The 13,515-nt window shown below is 41.7% G+C and overlaps 1 protein-coding gene across 3 annotated transcripts in view; it reads left to right on the top strand.

Moving 5' to 3' along the window:
* The first annotated feature begins 178 nt into the window (after window positions 1-178).
* The window catches only part of LOC125488096 (NACHT, LRR and PYD domains-containing protein 3-like), a 46,888-nt gene continuing 33,551 nt past the window's right edge, over window positions 179-13,515 (top strand). Inside the window, exons 1-3 of one of the 3 annotated variants that reach the window (XM_048620936.1) lie at window positions 179-1,898; window positions 4,816-4,892; window positions 9,882-10,048. The gene's annotated coding sequence lies outside the window, so the exon portion shown is untranslated. The other 2 variants (XM_048620938.1, XM_048620937.1) reach the window with 2 other exon arrangements.

Genomic DNA, 13,515 nt, shown 5'->3' on the forward strand with positions numbered 1-13,515 from the left:
CTGGCTCCATCCCCGCCTCTTCGACCTGTTTGTTTCCTCTCCACCTATCCTCTCCTCTATCCCTCTTCTATCCGCCTCCCACTCTCTCCCTATTTATTTCAAAACCCCCTTCCCCTCCCCCTTTTCTGATGAAGGGTCTCGGCCCGAAACGTTAGCCTCTCTGCTCCTATGATGCTGCTTGGCCTGCTGTGTTCATCCAGCCCTGCACCTTGTTATCTTAGGTACGGAGATACCTGGGCGCAGAATCTTGGGCAAACCAGAAAAATAAAGAAAACAAAGTTAAGTTGAACATTGCAGTCCTTCTTAGTAAAACGTAGAAAAAACAGCTAATAATTCAACGTCACAGTCCGTAAGCGCCTGACCATGCTGAGCTCGTACTCCATTTTAAGACGCAGTCCCTTCTTGTTTTTTCTGAATCTATTCCCGTTTCTCTTTCTATTCCCATTTCCATTGTGGCTTCTTCCGTTGTCACTTCCCCAGTCGCTGGGGCTGTATTTTGATTTGTCTCTGTTTTGTCATCTTGAATCTGTTGCAACTTGTGGTTGAAGCTGAGACATTTACCAGAAATTCCAGAGTCCTATGGCATGGGAACAGATGTTTCTGCCCAACTTCCTCTGGCACCTTGTTTTGCACCACCCTCTGTGTGCAAAAGTTGACCCTCAAGTCTGTTTTAAATTTTTTCCCTTTCACCTTATCTATGCCCCTCATGATTTTATAAACCTCTATCAGGTTTTCCCTCAGTCCCCGCAGTGCTCCGGGGGAGAAAAAAAATCCCAGCCAATCCTCAGTGTGGATGGAGCTGGAGGAAAGTCGAAGTTTTGGGTCAGAAGAAGGATCTGTTGTCTCTGACTGCAGCATCTGCAGTTCTTGTTATCTCCAGCCTATCCTTATAACTCAAACCTTCCAGTCTTGATAACATCCTTGTTAATCTTTTGTGCACCCTTCCCAGTTTAATAACATCCTTGAACCCTTCCACTGCCAAAGTTACCTATCCACATGCAGACAATCTCCCTGTTACAATTACTTCCAGTTTCAGTGTTAATGCCAGTCACATGGAAAGGATTTTTTCTTTAGACAAGTGTTAATGCTCATGATCTGGTTAGTCCTAAGCCAAATTTACATCAGACACCGAGATCACTAACCTTAGTATTCTGCCCTTTTGATTGAGTTAATAAATCCTGCTATTTCCCGAGTGTAATTTCCTCCCTGTTCCTGTTTTTTTTTAGTTTATTCACTTGCGAGGTGGGTGTTGCTATTGGGTTAACATTTATTCCTAATACCTTGTTCATTTTGCCCATGAACATGCCCACTGGATTATTTCCAGTTCCTCTTTATGCAAATTCTTCAACTGTCAGCAGTAAGAAATAACACCCTGTTACCTGCAAGGCAATGCAATCCATGTGATTATCCCTCCCTTTTCGTTCTATCCTGTCTTTACACCAACTGTGACCTTGCACAATGGTCAAATCAGTGAGAATTAAGATATAAAAATTAGTTGCATCTGGAAATTGGACTTATGGGGATTTCTGATATTCTAAATATATTGCAAAACAATAAATGCTGTGCTTTTGGTAAATCTGATTATAGATACAGATTAGAGTGGTGGTGCTAAATGTTTATACTTTTGCAGTGTTCTTCAATCAGATGCTGAGAAAATTAAGAATGTAATAAGTATATTCAAACAGAAACACCAACCAGATAATGCCTTAGTAAACATGCAGGACAGTAGACGCCAAAGAAATCGCATCTAACTCTGTTTTACATGTTACCGTGAGCAGCAAGCTCTGATACAGTGCATGGGCTGCCATCCATGGAACAGCGCGCAAGATTAGAGTCTGGAGCAGAGATGGGTGCAGGGGAGGTAGTCTTGGTACTTCGCTTGGAGCAGCTGACTGCCGGTACGGAGGGTCTGGGTATTGGATCAAGAATTGATTGCAAGAAATGACATTTGGTCAGATGATGCAGAACCTGTGTGGGTAGAGTTAAGGAACTGCGCCGGTTAAAAAAAGAGACATAATGGGAGTTACGTACAGGCCTCCAAACAGTAGTCAGGCTGTGGGGAACAAGATACACCAGGATATAGAAAAGGCATGTAAGAAAATAAACATTACAGTGATAGTGGGGGATTTAAATATGCAGGTGGACTGGGAAAATCAGGTTGATAGTGGATTGCAAGAAAAGGAATTTATGGAATGTCTATGCATTGGCTTTTTGAAGCAGCTTATGGTGCAGCCCACTAGGGAACGGGCAATTCTGGATTTAGTGCAATGAGACAGACTTGATAAGGGTGCTTAAGATGAAGGAACCCTTCGGAGGCAGTGACCATAATATGATAGAATTTAGTGTGCAATTTGAGAGGGAGAAGCTGGAATCAGATGTAATGGTATTACAGTTGAATAAAGGCAACTACAGAGGCATGAGGAGGAGCCGGCCAGAGTTGACTGAGTGAGGAGCCTAGCAGGAAAGACAGTGGAACAGCAAGTTACTAGCAGGGACAGAAGATTGGCTGAGTGGCAGAAAGCAGAGAGTGGGGCGAAAGGGTCCTTCTCAGGATGGCAACTGTTGACTAGTGGTGTTCCACAAGGGTCAGTGTTGGGACCACAACTTTTCACTCTATACATTAATGATCTAGATGAGGGAACTGTTGACATTCTGGCTAAGTTAGCAGATGATACAAAGATAGGTGGAGGGACAGCTGCTATTGAGGAGGCGGGGAAGCTGCAGAAGGATTTAGACAGGTTAGGAGAGTAGACAAAGAATAGCAGATGGAATACAACTTGGGAAAGTGTGAGGTCATGTACCTTGGGAGGAAGAATACAGGCATAGACTATTTTGTCATTGGGGAGAAAATTCAGAAATCTGAAGTGCGAAGGGACTTAGAAGTCATAATCCAGGATTCCCTTCAGGTTAATTTGCAGGTTGAGTCGGTAGTTAGGAAGGCAAATACAATGCTGGCATTTATTTCAAGAGGACTGGAATGTAAAAGCAGAAATGTACTTCAGAGGCTTTATAAGGCTGTAGTCAGATCACATTTAGAATATTGTGAACAATTTTGGGCCCCATATCTCAGGAAGGATGTACCGGTCCTGGAGGGAGTCCAGAGGAGGTTCACGAGAATGATCCCAGGAATGAAATGCTTAACAGATGAGGAACATTCGACGATTCTGGGTCTATACATGGTGGAGTTGAGAAGGATGAGGGGGATCTAATTGAAACTTACAGATACTGGATAAGAGATAGTAGGAGCTGCAGATGCTGGAGAATCTGAGATAACAAGGTGTAGAGCTGGATGAACACAGCAGGCCAAGCAGCATCAGAGGAGCAGGAAAGCTGATTTCGGGTCTGGACCCTTCTTGCTAACGTTTCTTGCTATCAACGATACCTCCTAATTTTGTATTATCCGCAAACTTACTAATCATGCGTTGTACATTCACATCCAGATCATTTACGTATATAATAAATGTTCCAGTACCGACCCGTGTGGCACACCACTAGTCATAGGCCTCCAGCCCAAGGAACAACTTTCAACCATCACGCTCTGCTTCCTACCATCGAGCCAATTTTGAATCCAATTAGCTAGCTCTCCCTGGATCTTATGCAACCTAACCTTCGTGACTAGCCTGCCATGCGGGACCTTGTCAAAGGCTTTGCTAAAGTCCATATAGACAATGTCCACTGCCCTATCCTCATCTATCCTCTTGGTTAGTTGTCAGTGTCCAAAGACACACGGGTAAACACACATGATTATATGTTGCACGTGTGGATTAATATGTTCATACCATCTCAGAATCTTAATTCAAAACTAAAAACAAAAGCTATATCAATCTGTTCACAAATAATAACAGTAATGTGAGACAACTACTTCAGCTTTATAAGACTTTGGTTACGCTGCACTTAGAATATTGCATTCAATTCTGGTCGTCACATTACAGGAAGGATATGGAGGCTTTGGGGAGGGTGCAGAAGAGGTTTAGAAATGTAGAAGACAGCTGCAGAAATAGGCCTGGATTAGAGGGCATGAGCTATAAGAAGGGGCTAGAAAAGGTCAGGTTGTTTTCTCTGGAGTGGTGAAAGCTGAGGGGAGACTTGATAGAAGTCTATAAAATTATGAGATGCATAGATAGGGTTGACAGTCAGAACCTTTTTCCCGAGGTTGAAATTTCTAATACTAGGGGACATGCATTTTAGGTGAGAGAAGGAGAATTCAAAGGAGATGTGAGGGGCAAGTTTTTTACACAGAGAATGGTAGGAATTTGGAACATGCTGCCAGGGGTGTTGGTGGAGGTAGATAGGTTAGGGGTGTTTAATGGACTTTTAGATAAGCACATGGATATGCATGGAATGGATGGTTGTGGACCAAGGGCAGGAAGAAGGGATTAGTTTAATTTGGTGTCATGTTCGGCACAACATTGTGGGCCGAAGGGCCCGTTCCTGTGCTGTGCAGTTCTATGTTCTAAGTACATAAAATGGGCTGAAAATTAATTAATCACTGATCAATCGCGTCATATTAATCTGCAGAGTATAAGGAATAAGACAGCTTTTAACTTGCATCATCTGATCAATCCTCACAAATTGATACTTCACTGTGGAGCCGCAGACGTTAGCAGCTGCTCTGTAACTGAGTTGTGAAGATGAGTAGGTCTCAGTGGATCTCATTGTGCTGCTGTCTGTATCATGTCTGATCAGTAGAGTTCATTGTAACCCTTAGGAATGCTGGATCCCAGGGTTAGCAGCTGTAATACTCCTGTGAATCAAATGGTTTGATGTAAGGCAATAATCTCATTCTAATGTCTTTGTCTAATATGTTTATTGCAGAGCCAACACCACTATGGCTGAAAGTTCAGACAGAGGAAAGAATCCCGCAACTTCGAAAAGAATGGCAATGGACGTAGGTCAGTTCACAAAATACTACAGGGCATTCTTTCCAACACCAAAGAGAGAGAAGATCTTATGTAACATCCTGCAGCTTGGATAGGAAGTGGAAGCTGGATAGGGGCCAAGGCAAATGAGAGAAGTGAGTGCCCATTTCGAGAGTCATCACTGTAAGAAATGGAGGGAGTCCCTGGGGACTGGAACTCTCCCTGTGATACCTAGTTGGTAGAGCAGGAACTCAAAGCTAGATTTTCCTGAACATCAGTGTGATCCCAGGGAGCAGGAGGCCACGGGCTGAGATACTGGCTGAGAGGCAGGTGAAGATCAGAAAATGAGTGCTGGGAGATTGTTGCATGTAATTCTTGTCGCCTTGCTGTAGGAAGGATGTTATTAAATTGGAGAGCGTGCAGAAAAGATTTACAAGGGTGTTACCCAGACAGGAGGGTTTAAGTTATAAGTAGATGCTGGATAGGCTGGGATATATTTTTCCTTGGAGCATAGGAGGTTGAGGGGTGACCTTATAGAGGTTTATAAAATCATGAGGGGGATAGATAAGGTGTATAGCCAAAGTCTTTTCCCTAGGATAGGCGAGTTCAAAACTAGAGGGCGTACGTTAAAGGTGAGGGGGGCAAGATTTAAAAGGGATCTGAGGGGCATCGTTTTCACGCAGAGGGTGGTGCATACGAGGAACAAGGGGAAGTGATAGAGGGTTGTACAATTACAGCATTTAAAAGGCATCTGGATGGGGATATGAATAGGAAGCGATTAGAGGGATATGACCAAAGGCAGGCAAGTGAGACTAGTTCAGTTTGGGAAACCTGGTCAGCATTGATGAATTGGACCCAAGGGCCTGTTACTGTGCTGTATGACTCTATAACTCTGTGACCAATTCTTAGACAGGCCTGAGCAGAGTTTGAATATTGTTACCTCTTGGGAGAGGGAAGAACATTCTGGAAAGTCTTAGATCATCTCTGTGTAGGGAGGGAGGAAAAGGAAATGTCACCACGAAAGTATATTAGGACTGATACAGTAAGTTTCAGAGAACCTAACTGAGGGAGATGATCTCTGGGTTGTTCTTCTGTCACCAGATTGCTGTAAATTAGTGTAGGACAGTGGGACAGCGGCAAGCTGGAAAGGTTTGTACTCATGGCATTAGACGGGATTCAGAGAGAAGGGATGGCTGGGATAAGGATGGACCAAAAACTATGGTTTACAGAAGTACAAACAAGGTGAACCAAGGATTTCTTGGTAGGTATCAGGACTGAAGCACAAAGGGAATCAACTTTAGTTTGAAAAGTACCAGGACAGAGGACTCTGCTTGTTCACACTGTTACATTGGGGATGCAAAGGGATTGAGGGTTCTCATGGTGCGCTAGTAGCAGCACTACCTTTGGTCAGGAAGGGCTGGGTTCAAGTACCATCTATTCAGGTATGCATCATGATGTGTCTGAACGGGTTATATAGCCATAGAGATCTACAGTGCCAGTCAAAAACAACCACCTAAATATTCTAATCCCATTTTTCTGCACTTGGCCCATAGCCTTCTATGCCTTGCCATCACAAATGCACATCTAAATAAAACTAAAATGAGGGTTTCTGCCTCTGTCACCCTCACAAGCCATGATTCTCTCTGATTGAAAATGTTTTCCTCACATCCCCTGTAAACCTCCTGCCCCTCCCCTTAAATCTATTCCGCCGCTCATTGATTCCTCCATCAAGGAGAAAGATTTCTTCCTGTCTTCCCTATCTATGCCCCTCGTCATTTTATGCATCTCAATCTTGTCCCCTCTCATTCCCCTCTGCTCGAAGGAAAATAGTGTCAGACTGTCCAGTCTCTCTGAAACTGCCCAGCCCAGGCAATATCCTGGTAAATCTCCTCTGCAACCTCTCCAGTACATCCCCTCCTGTAATGTCAACTCTAGAACTGCACACAATACTTTTGCTGTGGCCTGACCAGCATCTTCTATAGTTCCATCATCATTTCCCAAATCTTAATCTTGCCTCAAGTAATAAAGGCAAGTAGGGTGGCATGGTGGCTCAGTGGTTAGCACTGCTGCCTCACAACACCAGAGACCTGGGTTCAATTCCACCCTCAGGCGACTGTCTGTATGGGGTTTGCACATTCTACCCATGTCTGCGTGGGTTTCCTCCAGGTGCCCAGGTTTCCTCCCGGTGCCCAGGTTTCCTCCCACAGTCCAAAGATGTGCAGGTTAGGTGGATTGGTGTGCTAAATTGCCCTGTAGTGTTCAGGGATGGGAGATTAGGTGGGTTATAGGGGGATGGGTCTGGGTGGGATGCTCTGAGGGTTGGTGTGGATTTGTTGGACTGAAGGGCCTGTTTTCACTCTGTAGGGATTCTATAAAAAAAATTCTATTTAAAAAACCCATATACCTTCTTAAATCAGTTTATCCACCTGTCCTGACTGCTTAAGGCACTGGTAGACATACATACCTAGGTCCCGCTGATCCTCCATCCTTCCCAGAACTCGGGGCGATTTAAACTTATCCACAACAGGACTGGTTTTCTCCATAGCTCATGATTGTGTATGTGAATCAATGTTGCAAATGAACACACACTTTGGATCCAACTGGCTATCTGTGATTGGTTTCTGGTCAACTTGTGGATTAGAATTTAACCATTTTACTAAGATAGTTAACAATTCCTATGGAATCACCATATGAACCACAGCTCAAGGGCGACACATTAGCTCTGTGGATAGCACTGCTGCCTCACAATGCCAGGGCCCTGGGTTTGATTCCATCCTCAGGTGACTGTCTGTGTGGAGTTTTCACCTTCTATATGGGGCCACTCCAGTTTCCTCCCACAGTCCAAAGATGTGATGTTAGGTGAATTTGGCTATGCCAAATTGCCCATGATGACCAGGGATGTGTAGGTAATATGGATTAACCGTGGGAAATACAGCATCACAGGAATAAGGATGAGTCTGGGTGGGATGCTGTTCGGAGAGTTGGTGTGAACTTGATGGGCCAAATGGCCTGCTTGCACACTGTAGGGATTCTGTGGTTCAATCAGCAGCTTTTTTGTCATGTTGTATAAATTGTTCTTCACTTTCTAAAGTTGTTTCCTTAATATCAGTCTTGATAAGTGCAAAATGAGAACCTGAACTTTATATGTCTTTTGAACAATGATTAAAATTATATGAATTGCTATATTGGAATTCGCATAAATTCATCTAGGATGAAAGCATGCGAATTATAGAACAATTGGAATAGGCTGAGTTAGAAAGACAGTTCTGTGATCTTCCCCAGTCATGACAAAGGAACTTAAGTGACTGTTTGTGGTCTACATAAACAATTTGGAGGAAAATGTAGCTGGTCTAATTAGTAAGTTTGTGGACGATACGAAGATTGGCAGAGTTGCGGATAGTGAGGAAGATTGTCAGAGGATACAGCAGGATATAGATCAGTTAGAGGCATAGGCAGAAAAATGGCAGATGGGGTTTAATCCAGACTAATGTGAGGTGATGCATTTTAGAAGGTCAGATATAGGTGGAAAATTATACAGTGAATGGCTGAACCCTCAGGTGTGTTGATGTGCAGAGGGATCTGGTTGTGCAGGTCCACAGATCACTGAAGGTGGCAGCACAGGTAGATAAGGTAGTATACTTGCCTTCATTGGAAGGGGCATTGACTATAAGATAGTAAAAAAGGCTTATGGTGTGCTTACCTTCATTGGAAGGGATAATGAGTATAAAGATAGACAAGTTATGCTGCAGCTTTATAGAACTTTAGTTAGGCCACACTTCGAATATTGCGTGCAGTTCTGGTCACCACACTTCCAGAAGGATGTGGATGCTTTGAAGAGGGTACAGAAAAGGTTTACCAGGATGTTGTCTGGTGTAGGTGATTTTAGCTATGAAGAAAGGTTGCGTAGACTGGGTTTGTTTTCACTGGAACACCTGACAGACGCTTATAAGATTTTGAATGACACCGATAGAATGGAAAGAATGAAACGGTTTCCCAGGGTGGAAGGGCCAATTACTAGGGACACAGGTTTAAGGTGCAGGGAGGTGGGGGGAGACAGCTTTTAAAAGAGATGTGCAAGGAAAGTTTATCACACAAAGCGTAGCAAGTGCCTGGAACGTGCTGCCAGAGGAGGTGGTGGAAGCAGACACAATAGCAGCATTCAAGAAGCACCTGGATGAATGCATGAATAGGAAGGGAATAGAGGGATACGCATCCTGTAAGTCAAGACAGTTTTAGTATGGAAGGACAAAATGGGGCAGCGCAGGCTTGGGGCATGCTGAAGGGCCTGTTCCTATGCTGTATTGTTCTTTGCTCTCACTCCAAACCCAGATAATTTACGAGATGATAACGTTGCTGTTCCTAGAATACAATCACGGAATCCCTAAAGTGCGTAAAGAGGTGATTAGGCCCATTGAGTGCACACCAACTCTCCGAACAGCACCTCGCACAGACCCAGCGCCACCTCCCCACACCCCCCATATCCCCATAACCCCTTGTTCCCATGTAAATTCTGCCTTTGTAATTCTGGGTAGACTATTAACTATCTGAACAAGTTGACTTTTCCAAAGGATTTCTTGATGAAATTGTTTTGAGTGAAGTAGATAGAGTTGTGGGCTCCAACATTCATAAAATTAGATTTATATACGTGTATAGTTAAAGAAAAGTAAATGGGAACAAAACACTGTTGGTTCTGTGGTCTGTTGAGCAATGGATATCAGACAGATGTAAGTGTCTAAAACATAGGAAAACTGGAATCTAAATTTCAAGGTCAAATTCATGAACATGTAGACTAAGTAGCAAGGATGAGGAGAGGGTGGAACAAATAAGCTGAAGTCAAGTCACGTTTGACAATCTCACACATTTTTCTTCAAAGTGACTGTACGGGTCAATAGGATACAGTCACGTTTTCAGAAGGTGTTTGGTCTGATTATTCAAAGGAATTTTCAAGCCTTTGTTCGAAGAAAATAATACAATGGGCAGAAAGCGTGTAACATTTTTAGCTTTGTCTGTCCTTATTCACAGACCCACACTCTACAATCACTGAGTTCTTGACAAAGCATGAGGATTACCAGCTGATGCAGTTAATGAAATTCTTTTGGGACAGACTAGAACAAGCAGTTGAAGAGAGTGCACAGAAATTGAGCCACAGATTGATGCAGGAGAACCATTTCACTGAACAAGAGCATTACGTAAGTGGAAGAAACATAAAGTGTGTTTAGTTTATTCTAATACAACGGCACTGGAAAGATATTAACAAACAAATTACCGATAAAAGCAGCTCAGGTCTGAATAGATATGTTTCTGTAATCTGAGTAGTTGTGTAATGAAAGGTTTTATCGATGTCAGGGTCACTAACTAGCATTTGGTACAAGTTACTGCTCTTGGGAATTAAATTGTCGACTCATCGATCTCTAACAATTTGGTGGACAACAGATTCTGGCAAGGCTTCAAACAAATGCCGTTGGTGGATAGCTTTGGGAACCTTGGATAGAAATTCACATGTTCATTCCTGTAAACTATGATTATCGCAGAATACAACAAAAACATGATAGTTATTTTACTTGACTATTAGGTTATAATCTGGAGATGGACATTCAATCCCACCATGGCAGTTTGTGGTTTTGAATTTGTTTAATTAACTAATATTGGAATATTGTCAACACCCAATGGTACAAAATTTATGACAGTTGAAAGAAAGAGGCAGGAAATTTGGTTTTATTACCTGTCTGGCCTACACATGGCGACAGCTATTCAAAAATATCGTTAACTCCACAATTGCACAGAAAGCTATTTAGTTATACCACACTAAAAAGGTGTAATAAGAATAAAACAAGTGGGACCACCCAGCATTTGATAGAGGCTCACATCCCAGATGACACTGAAAAATCCTGACTAATACCAAGGTACGTGCACGAAAGCTAGAAAATCTGCTTCAAAATTAGTCTGAAATAGTTCAAATAAACATACTTATAAAATCATACTCCTTTATATGGAAGACTTGATTATTAATTCTGATATGTACTCTTTCCTGCCAAAGAATCTGTTAATTCCATAGATTCTCAAATGCTGACAGCACGTGAATATTCAGGCTTGGCTTTTCAAGGTGTTGTCATTGATGCTGAACCCATGAAATCCCATGGCATATTTGTAAAACATGGGGCACCAACCCTCATGACGATTTCCAGCTACAATCCACCCTCAATCTGTGAATCACTGCTGCCATCTGTGGAATATTACTTAGAAAATGCAAAGGCTGTAGCAAAGCTGTATCATTTACTCCCAGTGGGTGTCAGTGAGATTGTGAGGATGGGGAAAGGTTGAGTATGTAAACTGTACTGAAAAAAGTCAAACAATAAACGTACCACATCTAAAGCTTTTATTTATCAGTCAGAAAATACTTAATTTATTTGTAGATCCGATTAATCTTCATGAGTAGCACTTACGACTGTTCACTGAGACAAATGGAAATTTATCCAGTATTTTTTTGAACCAGGTCATACCAATTATTTATGAGTGACAGGATCATTTCACTATCTCTGTTCAACATTCATCTGTTTGTAAAACTTAACATGTTTTCAGTGCAATATTAGATCTCATGCACAAAAAGTGTTATAGAATAGAAACCAGAAAAATAGGAAAGATTTTAAGTAAGAATGAAACATTAACAAAAGCAGAAAAGATTCAACGATATTTGCCCAACAGACAAGGAAACAGTAGAATTATCTGTTGTGTAGACAGAAAAAAATATAAGAACTGGTTCAATGCTGGGAAAATGAGAAGCATGAGGCACTATTTGGAGGGAAGGCAATGAGCTGAATGAGCAAAAGCTAATTAAAACTATATTGGAGAACAGTTAGAAAATAGAAAACACATGTTAAACAAAACAAAATTTAAAATCCAAAGATAGTCAAATTGTACAAGTGAAGTCTTCACAATCCTGGCTGCTACCTCTACCCCCAGTCTCCTCACCCTGCATACACAGCAAAAAGTAACTCTTGAGACCATCCTCATTGTCGCTGTACAATATTTATGTTTTCTTTCTCTCTCCTCTGATTCACTTTGCTCTAAAATCATGGTCACTATGCATCGCTGTTAATATCCCACTTAGACTGATCCAAATTTCCTACTCATTGTCCATTGCTCTTGATAATCCATCTGATTCAGATTTGTATCTGTTTCATTCCACAAATATTAACATTCTGTTTTCTTTAAAAAAACAACTTTCAGATAAATGCATCGAGTTTCTTCTGCACTGTTTTCTTGGATCAACTTCTAGTCATTCATTTCATTAGTTGCACGACGTATGGAAAACAATAGTTTTATACTTTGCATTTGCCTACATTTTTTATGTCAGCCTAAAAAGTGGCAACAGTTTGCGTGGAAACAATTCATTCGCTGTAAGCATTTGTAATCTCAAACATTTCAAACAAATTATGACTTCATCTGCTGAACTTTAAGAGAATCAGTCAACGTTCTCAAATGTCCTCCTTAACAATAACTTCTTATCTCTGTTTGCATCCCAATTAATTTTCAGGACAGTGTTTTTTTCATTTTCCTTTTCATTTACTTTCTTTGGTGTTATGTTCAAAACTATAGACTAAACTAAAACAAAACTAAAATATATACCCTGTATTCATGATATAGAACATCAGTCCTCAGTTTGAGTACATTCAGCTTGCAACTTACAGCCCCTGTTCTGTTGTTGTGGGATGTTATCCTCAAGGAAACATCAAGAGTTTGAGCTAATTCCATGACTAATTTACTGTCCCTGCGCTGTTGTTGTATGTCACATTGCAGGGGAACACCAACGAATGCAACTTCTTTACTCTATGATGCCCTGTACCTGTGGTCCTGGCATGAATGACCAAACTTTGTTTTGATTGACTTAACTGTTAGAAAGATTATTCCATCATCTGCTACCCTCCCCACCAAAGTCGGGTCCATGTCCAACTTCTAGTTGTAAAAGTCACTCCATATATCCTTCCATCACAAATGTCACCTCCCTGTGCCACTGCTTCAACCAATCTCCTGTTGAACCTTTTCTATTTGCTTATTACTTCTAGATGTTATTGTTCCAAATCTCTCCTGGCTGATCCCAGGTGTCCACCTTCCATACACTGCAACAACTCCAAAATACTGCTGGTTGTAACCTACACTTCACAGTAGTTGCCTTGAAGATACTAGTCTTATATCGCTTCATTGACAATCATTTCCACTTTTCAAATGCTTTTATTTGAGAATGACCATACAACATTTTATAACTGAATGAGCTTGCCCCGATCTATTTCTTTAGCCTAATTAAGCTCTACTCTAGCCGCGTCACTTAAATTCTTCATTGCTCAAATTCTGGCCTTGGGTGCAGCCCTCCATCAAACCCTTGAGCAGTCAGTGGCCCAAGTGTCCTTGCTGTAGAATTCACTTCTTTTTAAACCTCTCCATTTGCTTCTCCTGTCCAAAATTTATCATTTGTTTACTTTTTTGTTCACTTCAGGTTTCTTTATCTCAGGGCAATTATTTGATTCTGCTGCTGTGAAGTGCCTCTGGGAATGTTTGTGAACTGAAAGACTGATAGAAATATAAGTTGCTGCTTGAACTCCAGAATTCCTATTGCATGAAAAGTGCCCTGTTTATCTAATTTCATACTAATAGTATCCAT

This window comes from Rhincodon typus, chromosome 49, assembly GCF_021869965.1.
Source record: "Rhincodon typus isolate 14 chromosome 49, sRhiTyp1.1, whole genome shotgun sequence".
Taxonomy (NCBI): domain Eukaryota; kingdom Metazoa; phylum Chordata; class Chondrichthyes; order Orectolobiformes; family Rhincodontidae; genus Rhincodon; species Rhincodon typus.